Raw genomic sequence first — 8,850 nt, forward strand, 5'->3', positions numbered from 1 at the left:
TGTACTCAATTTTTAATATAGTGGAATCATCATCTCTTCCATTGCCTATGGTTTCTCCTGATTTTGGATTTTCTATGTAAATTCGTGTGTTTTTTGTTATATTATCACTTATTATTTCCTTCAAATATGAATAAGAAGTAGAAAGATTTGTCCCATTTTTATTGAATGAATATGTAAATACTTGTTTATTTTAATTTATTTCAATTTGATTTTCAAGTTTAGATCTTAAGAATTTGGTTTGGTTCCAATGTTTAAATAAAGCTTATCCTTTGAGCAAGTAAATAAATGTCTTTTTCTACTATTATAGAAATATGTGTTTGTAGAAACATGTGTGTTTAGCTTAATTTTAATATATATTATTGTAGGACTTTTTAATTTCATTTTATGAAGGTTAAAATACAATAGTTTTTTTATTGTATTCTTAAAAATTGGCATCATTTATTAGATTGGTAATCAAGTAGAGTTTGATAGCGATTAAAGTTGAGTTTGCAACTTTGTTCACATTAATTGTTTAAAGCTATTTTAGTTGATGGGAGCCAAATCAAGAGATTTCTAGGTTGACTGATTTATTAGAGGGCCATATAGGGTAATTAGAAGCTATTTAGGAGATTGCTTATTGAGGTAATTAAGAGTTATCTTTGATTGGTAGCAAAATTGAGAGAATGCTAAAAATTAATGGATTGATTGAAAATTATATTTTGTTGATTGAAGATTACATTGAAGTTTATTGAAAGTTATTTTGGGATATTAATGGAATGCCAAAGTTGAGGATTTAATTGAAGACCATATTTAGTTCCTTCTTATATGTTTGGTGAGTACAGTTGTTTTCAAGGTTTGGTCAAGATTGTTTAGGGAGATTTATTCATGTTTGACTTGGGTTCAATTAGTAGTGTTGATAATTGTGACTCGCTTATTCTTAGCAAGTGTTTGGACCAAGTTATAACTATTTTAATAACACAGCTGTAATATTAGATTCAATACTGGTGAAGAATCAACATAGAATAGGAAAGTTCTAGAGGCAGTTTCACCAACCAGGATTCTTTAATTCCATATACAATAATTTCTCCTTTCTTGTATTTTCTTGAAAAAGTGATTCAATTTGGGGGAGTGTTACAAATTTGTGAGGAGAGTATGAACCCTTCCTAAATTTGTAAGACCGTTGAACTCTTGTTTTGCTTATTCTATTGGAGGATTGATTCTCCAAGCGTAGCACTACTGATGTAGGCACATTGTTCTTAATTGCCTTACTATTTTTATGTTCTCTTTCTTTTGCTTTTATTGTTGATGATTGGTAGTATAAAATTTTGATAATCCACCATGACAAATGAAACTAAAAAGTGTTATAAGAGCAATAGATGTTTCTTTTGGTTTCTAAAGAAAGTGAGATCATAGATGTTCTATTTCAAAATGAGTATCAAGAAGATGACTTTGCCACTTTCCTACCTCTAATAGATGGCTCAAACTATACTTATTGGAAGATGGGTATGAGAGCTTTCATCAACTCCCTTGACGATAATGCATGGATAGCATGTGAAGAGGGATGGTCATCCACAACCATACTGGATGTTGAGAATAATGAAGTTTGAAAGAAGTCCAAATTTTGAATTATTAATAAAGAGAGGGATTGTACTTGAAAATTCAAAAAGCTATCAATGCAATCTTTAGTGTTGTTGATGAAAGCTGGTTCAAACTCATCTTTACATATGATATAGTAAAAAAGGCATGGGACACATTACGAATAGTGTACAAAGTAATGAGCTAAGTCTATGTTTTTAAGTTGCAAATGTTAGTATCTCAGTTTGGGAGTATAAAGAAAAAAGAAGATGACACTATTTCTATGTTTAATACAAAACTAAAAAATATAGTAAACCAGGTTTATCAATTGAGGGAAGAAATATTCAGATGTGAAGCTTGTCAAAAAATCCCTGAGATCATTAGGGGATTTGATGCACAAGTGGTGGCTATTGAAGAAGCTCATGACACATTCACCATGAGGCTTGATGAGATGATGTGATCCTAACAAGAATATAAGATATATTTGAAGCAAAACAAGTGGGAAGAAGGACACTATAAGTGAAAGCAATAAGAACATTAAAAGAATAAGATGAAGATGAAGATAGTGATGTGCCTTGCTTATAAAGAACTTTCACAAGATGATGAGGCAATTTAAGAACGGGAAAAGAAATCTTTAAAGTAAAACTACTGGTTCATACAAGACAAATGAGAAAAAAAGAAGGAAATGAGTAAGAAAAGAGGACTAAAAAAATAAAGTATAGAGTATGTGATGATTTGGTCACATTTAAGCTTAATGTGCAATTACAAAAAAAGAAGAAAGGGAACTCCACTGCTACATTGAAGGATGAAGGATCTGAAAGAAAGTCATGAAGAAGATGAAGCACATACCAATAATTATATAGCATTTAACTCAACCATAAAGAAGTTGGAATTAAAAAAAAAAAAAATAGTTTGTGTCACGGACTATGTTGCAACGTGAGCAGATTGTGTCATAGACTATGTTGCAATTTTAGGTATGATCAATGTCAAGGGATAAAAGTGAGTTTGATTATGACAATAGTGAAAAAGTTAGGGTGACTAATCTTTTGGCACCATACTAGTTCATGTTTAAATAATTAGTTAAAAGGTGTGTGAACTACATAGTAATCTTAAGAAAGAAAATGAAGAGATTGTGAGTGCTAAGTTACAACTTGAGGAAAGACTTAGTACTACAAAGAAGACCCTTGTTGAATGTCAAGAGAAATTGGAAAAGGCTAAGAATACTAGAAGGCTAATGAATAATGGAAAAGACATGCTAGATAATATTTTATCTATGGTAATACATAATATCATGGTCTTAGATATAACAGAAAAACATTGGGAGAGTCAAGAGATTTAGTGATGAAATGGTCTTTATTGTGTCTGTTTCACCCCTTTTTGTGTGTAAAGACTCTAATCGTGGTCCGAACCTATCTGTTTTACTAGGTAGATGAGACAGGGTCCATCTAAGCACGTTCAAGCCGTTTTGAGCTCGCATGTTGGTGCTTGCGGGTGCGTGCTCACCTTCATGGCTTGGACCGAAGGCCGGGTCTCGTGTTCACACTCGCACCCGCGCCTGTGCCCATCAGGCAGCCATCGGGCCACCGGCCCCCTCGACATGGGTGTTGGGCCGCACCCCCATGGGACACTAGCACCCACCTGCACTCGTGGGCAGCACCCAGTTGGGCGCTTGCGAGCGGCTTGTGCCCACATGGTGCATGCGGGTGCACCCAGGTGGGGACTTGTGGGCTGCGTGAGCCCGCAAGGCGCGCCATGCCTAGTTTTTAAGGCTTTTGAGCCTTCTTTTGGGTGTTTTTGGATGTCCTTTTGCTTCCCCCTCTTTTCTCCTTTCTTCCTCCTCTTCCTAAGAGGGTTGTTAGGGTTGTTCTTCCAACCTTTGAGCCAATATCCATCCTTTTGATCCTTAAATTCTTGAGGTAAGCTTCTCCTCTTCCTTCTCTCAATTTTGTTCATAGGTGAAATGATCTAGGGATTAGTTTGATGGTTTAACCCATGTTCTACTTGTTGTTCATTGTTGTGAGAACTTGAGTTGTTTGAATTTCTTTACTTTGATTCTTTGATTGTTGTATCCTTGAACCTTTGTTTGGTAGGGTTCTTGAATCTTGTAGCTTGGGCAATGTAGCATTACTGTAGCATCTATTAAAGTTAGTTGTTTCTTGGAATTCTTTGGTTTAGATTGAAGCTCAAACCCTTAAAAAGCCGTTGGAAATTTTTGAAGTCAGTTTTGAGCTAACCCTAAGTTTGTTAGGGATTGCGTTGCTTGCTAACCTAGGGTTTCATTCTTGTGTTCCATTGTTTAATTCTTGTTTGTTCCTTGTGTGTGTGTGTGTTGGTTGGCTCGGTGATGAGGGCTCATCGCGAGGCAAGGAGCTGGCGGAGGAGTAACACCACCGGGGTTAAATCGCATATTTTGTGAGTGGGATTCATGATTGCACAATTCTTTTAGATTATGATTTGATTATTTGTATTGTTTGATTAAAAGTAATTCATGTGTTTATAGTATTGTATCATTGGTTCGATCTTGCCCACTAGTAGTGGAGTATGATTTAAGTGTTTTCATTATTTGATTTGAGACTTACTCATGATTGATCATATTTGCAATGGTATGTTGATCGATTCAGAAAGAAATTACTTAATATTGTTTTCTATTGAAAATACTCATTTTTTTTACCAGTTTGAAAAGGAATGTCTATACTATCGATTTATATGAAACTCTTGATCTTGGAGTGAATGTATTTAAAATTATACTTATGTTTTGAGTTGAAATTATTTATGAAGCTTGGGTTATGATTTAAGAGTAATCCTTGAGCTTATCGTACTAAACTGTTGATTTAATTGGTTTAAAAAGAATTTCTATGCTTTCTATTTTTGTGAATGAAACTCTTGTTGTTTGATGAAAAGTCTTATGGTTGCATTGGTATTTCTTGTTTGAAATGAAGTTGAAACTTATAAACATGTTATACTTGTGCCAGTGATTTATATGGAAATAATTCTTATTTCTGATTTATGATTATTATCCTAAACAAGGACCATGTGGATTGGCTTATAAAAATTGTGGTTAGGGATTTCATTCCTTGTATTTATATATTGTCATGGTTATGGACCCTTTGATGAGATATTTATGCATTGATGGATGTTGATGGTGATGGGATTGTAACCGTTTGCTGCAGTAGGGTATCCCCACTGGCCAACCTTTAGAGGTGGCCTACAGGACCCATTTTCTTGTCCTTATCAGATGGCACATAGAACCCTAATTTGGATGATACACTGGGAGGCCAGAGTCACCATATGGAACCAATGGCCCAATGGCCCAATGTCAAAGTTATAAAGACTTTGACGGCTCTCAACCTAGTCGTGACGACGGCTAAGTTGGAGAGTGTTTTCTGGTCATTGCTCATTTCTTCCAGTTGAAATCTGCCCTTTATAAAAAATTATAGTGTTCATACAAATGATATTTTCAAGATGTGATCTCCTATTTATCCTTGAGAAAAATTTAATTGATGTTGAGTTTTATGTCTTAAGGCTTTAAAGCTCGTATTATGACAAAGTTCATATTTGTAAGAGCTAGAACTTTATTTTGTTCAATTGGTGATTTCTATTCATTATGAGTTTTATATACATGTATATGCTATATACTTGATGAGAAGCTTTGAAACTTTGACTACATTGTGTAAAATTATATTTTGGGTTTTTGAATCTCGGGGCTTAATATCTCGTGTTATATAGTGTTATAAATGTTAAAAAGGTATCAAAATGATTTGTTTATTACGATTGTTTGGTTATTGAAATGCAATTGATTTGTTTTTGTATTCTTCTAGAATTGTGCTAACTCATTCACTTAGTGGCTTAGGTTACTCACCCTCTCTCTCTCTCTCCTCCAAGCTTTAGCTTTTGGTGTAGTTGCGGCAGGGCGAAGTATTGAGCATTGTCTTTTCTATCTTGTTTTTTTCTTTTTGTGTTATGTATGCTTCTTCTTGAGTATCTTGCATTATATAAAGAAATGGATCCACTAGTGTGTGTGTGTGTCACTTTATCTTGTATGTTTTGTATGTTTTTACTTCTTCTTGTAAACCTTGTAGTATTTATGGTCAGTACCCTCCATTATCAAGTTTTGTTGTTGTTTCTTCCCCTATTCTAGTGTTGTATTTTATGACTCGTATATTTTGCATAGGTGATTTTGTTGTTCAGTGTTGTTGATTCCAAGGATTTTGTTAGCCTTGAGGCGACTTGAGGGTAGAGTGGTGTGGTATCCCTCCTCGGGTTGTCGTGTCGTTGTCGCGTGCCGAGCCCACAGGTCAGGGCATGACATTTTTTAAAGCAACTATTGATTTAGATAAATAAAAAGAAAAAGCTGGTTTCAAAGAGTATGATGGGATGATTGTACCTATTTGTTATTACTATGGTATTATCTACCACATAAGACCAATGCATTTAAAGTTAGAGGAAGACTAGTTGGATTTTAGTAACTCTCAGTGAAGTCCATTAAAAGAAAGAATGAAAGAAATAGAAATTTAAAAAGGCATGAATTAAAATATCTAATCTAAGAAGTGTAGTTCCAAGTGATAGTAACTATTTAGAACCTATCACAATACAAAATGCAACATCAAGAGCCAACTCAATTTTTATCAAGAAGCAAGTCAAAACTGGTCTTATAACATCAGTTGTAACATTAATATTTACTAATGAGAGAAACAAATTACAACTCATGTTAAATTGAAGAAGGGGCTAGGCATTTACTTATTTTAGGATTATTTGTTATCTTATTTTGTAAGAAAAATTCAAAAGAGAGAGAGAGAGAGAGAGAGAGAGAGAGAGAGAGAGAGAGAGAGAGTGAAAAAGGGAAAAGTGTTTTTGTGTTGTTAGTGGCCGAATTTTAGAGAAAGTGTGAATCTTTAATGGAATTTCAAATGATGCTAATCATGTCTTCAACTTCATCAAGCTCTAAGTCAAGGTCATCCAAGGTTAGTTCGTTCCTCTTCGAGCAAGAAACTTGGATTCTTTTTCTCATTATAGTGGTCCATAAAGGAATTGAGATGGTGGAGTATTCAATTATTGATTCTTCTTCGACTGCTATTGTAATACCTGGCCTTCGAGTTAGACCTAATCCTAGGGGCAAATTGGAAATTTTTAGATTTTAGTTAAAGTAGGATAAACTTAAATTCAACTATTAGTCCTTATCCTAGTAGAACCTTTATGTTTGTAGTGGATTATTCCTAGATAAATGAATTTCAAACTAATTTAGTTAAATTTTTGAATATAACTTAAATTCAAATATTAAATCCTGATGCTACTAGGACTTATACATTAGTGGTGGTGATCCCTAAAGAGAGTTTGGAATTTTGCTATTTATAAAAAACCCAAATCTCTTGACCTAAGCCCTATGTCCTACAATTAATCCTCTCTTTCTCTCTCTCTCTCTCTCTCTCTCTGTACTCTTCTTCGAACGAACTTTGAGCAAGGATCTCCTTCTTTTCCCTCATCTTAAAATTAAAGATTTAAGGTAATATTTACCGTCCTACCTTCTTTGTAATATTTTTCTAGCTTTGGCATCATCATGCATCTTCCCTCTTGATTTTATTTCTTCCATTAATTCAATGACTTGTGTGCTCATAAGCGATTTGTACTATAGCAAACATAGTGCACTGAAGCACGGCGATTGAGCAACTAGCTCGGCACTGTATATCGGTTGTACTGTAGAATCCATATGTGACACTATAGCACAGCTGTTACTGTAGCGCCGTAGGAATTTTCCAAGAATTTCCTGATTTTCCAATATTGGGTTTCTTTTTTGAAACTAGGATGAGCCAATCAAAATAGATTCCAAGCCAAAGCAAACCCTAATTCTTTATGCATCGCATATAGGACTTGAAGTTCTCATATTTCTCTTATATGCATGATTTTAGATAAAATTTTGCATTTAAATTGGATTTGCTCTTAGGTTGGAAACCTTCAAGTGAAAACAAGGAGCTTATGGAGGAGTGCCGCAATTAAGCTTTTAGACTTACAAATCTAAGCACTGTGAGTGGATGGCTTTTCCTAAAACTTATTTTCAAAAAAAGTATTTCCTATTTGTTTTTCCTAAAATGATCGTATTGCTACTATATACTACGCTATACCAAATTTCTTTATGTGGTTATTTGTGGGTTATGATACACTATGGTTTGTTTTAAAAAGTCTTTATTTCAATTGCATTGACATATGATATTCTAATTTTGGTGACTGTGAGTCAATGACTCAACTACTGCAGTGGTGGTCTCCATGGTCCAGCTTCATTAGAGGCGCCATGATAGACTGGCTGACATTGGTTATCCATTCAGGAGGTGCGAAGAGAACCTGAAATTGGAAGTGGGTGGGTACCCCTACTTATTCTGAGACACCGTGCGTCACCTCACGTTTGAACTTAGAGGCTAACGCCAAGGTGGATTTGTTTTCATGTTTAAAGTTGTTTAACTTGACGGTGGTTTAGTTTGGGAACTATTTTCTTGGCGAATTTATGGTATTGGATTTTATAATTGATTATTATTGTTGTTGTTGTTGTTGTTGTTGTTGTTGTTGTTGTTGTTGTTGTTATTTATTATCATTATTTTTAAAAATAAAAACCCTTGAGTTGAACTTATAACGTTATTGAAAATTTGTTTATCAGTATCATTTCTTGTTTCCAAAAAGTATTTCTGAAATGTGTATTTGAAATGTAATATCTTATGATATTAAAAGATATTTCAAACACCCTTAATAATCACTCATTGAGTAACTATGTCACTCATCCTCTCTATTTTCCATTTTCCTCAGTTAGTAATTGATAGTGCAGTGGTGTCAGGGTGTTGTGCTAGGTCGCTTCATTTTCCGTAGTTGTTATTAGGTCGTATTATATTCTTATGTTCAATTATGTTAGTTGGATCCACTAGTGTGTAATAAATGCTTACAGTTTGTCAATTCTCGCTTTGTTTTCAACATTTTCTCGAATGCTACACTTATTGATGCTATGTTATTTTAAAGCTGTGTTTTATGAGAATTTTGCATATGTATTTACTTGTAATGGAAACTACATCATTTTTGCCTTACGATGTCTTGGGGTAAGGTGAGAGTTTATGTCACTTACTTCAGGATATCGTGGCGATTGCCACATGCTCTGCCACCGGTCGGGGTGTGACACTATTAGTCTCCAAAGTAAGAAAAAGGCTATGATCTCACTTGATGAGCTAAGACTATTAAAATGTTGGTAAGTGGTCACAATTCCTGGCTTAGATCTTCACTGGCCTATTCCAGGCTTAGATCTTCACTGGCCTATTTTGGGTC

The 8,850-nt window shown here is 34.5% G+C and overlaps 1 long non-coding RNA gene across 1 annotated transcript; it reads left to right on the forward strand.

Annotated features, from left to right (window-relative positions):
* Window positions 1-6,973: 6,973 nt before the first annotated feature.
* On the forward strand, window positions 6,974-8,050 carry LOC120264273. Its single transcript, XR_005537394.1, has 3 exons — window positions 6,974-7,054; window positions 7,493-7,572; window positions 7,802-8,050. It is a non-coding gene; the product is annotated as an uncharacterized LOC120264273 (long non-coding RNA).
* The last annotated feature ends 800 nt before the right edge of the window (window positions 8,051-8,850 follow it).

Source organism: Dioscorea cayenensis, chromosome 7 (assembly GCF_009730915.1).
Source record: "Dioscorea cayenensis subsp. rotundata cultivar TDr96_F1 chromosome 7, TDr96_F1_v2_PseudoChromosome.rev07_lg8_w22 25.fasta, whole genome shotgun sequence".
NCBI classification, from domain to species: Eukaryota; Viridiplantae; Streptophyta; class Magnoliopsida; order Dioscoreales; family Dioscoreaceae; genus Dioscorea; species Dioscorea cayenensis.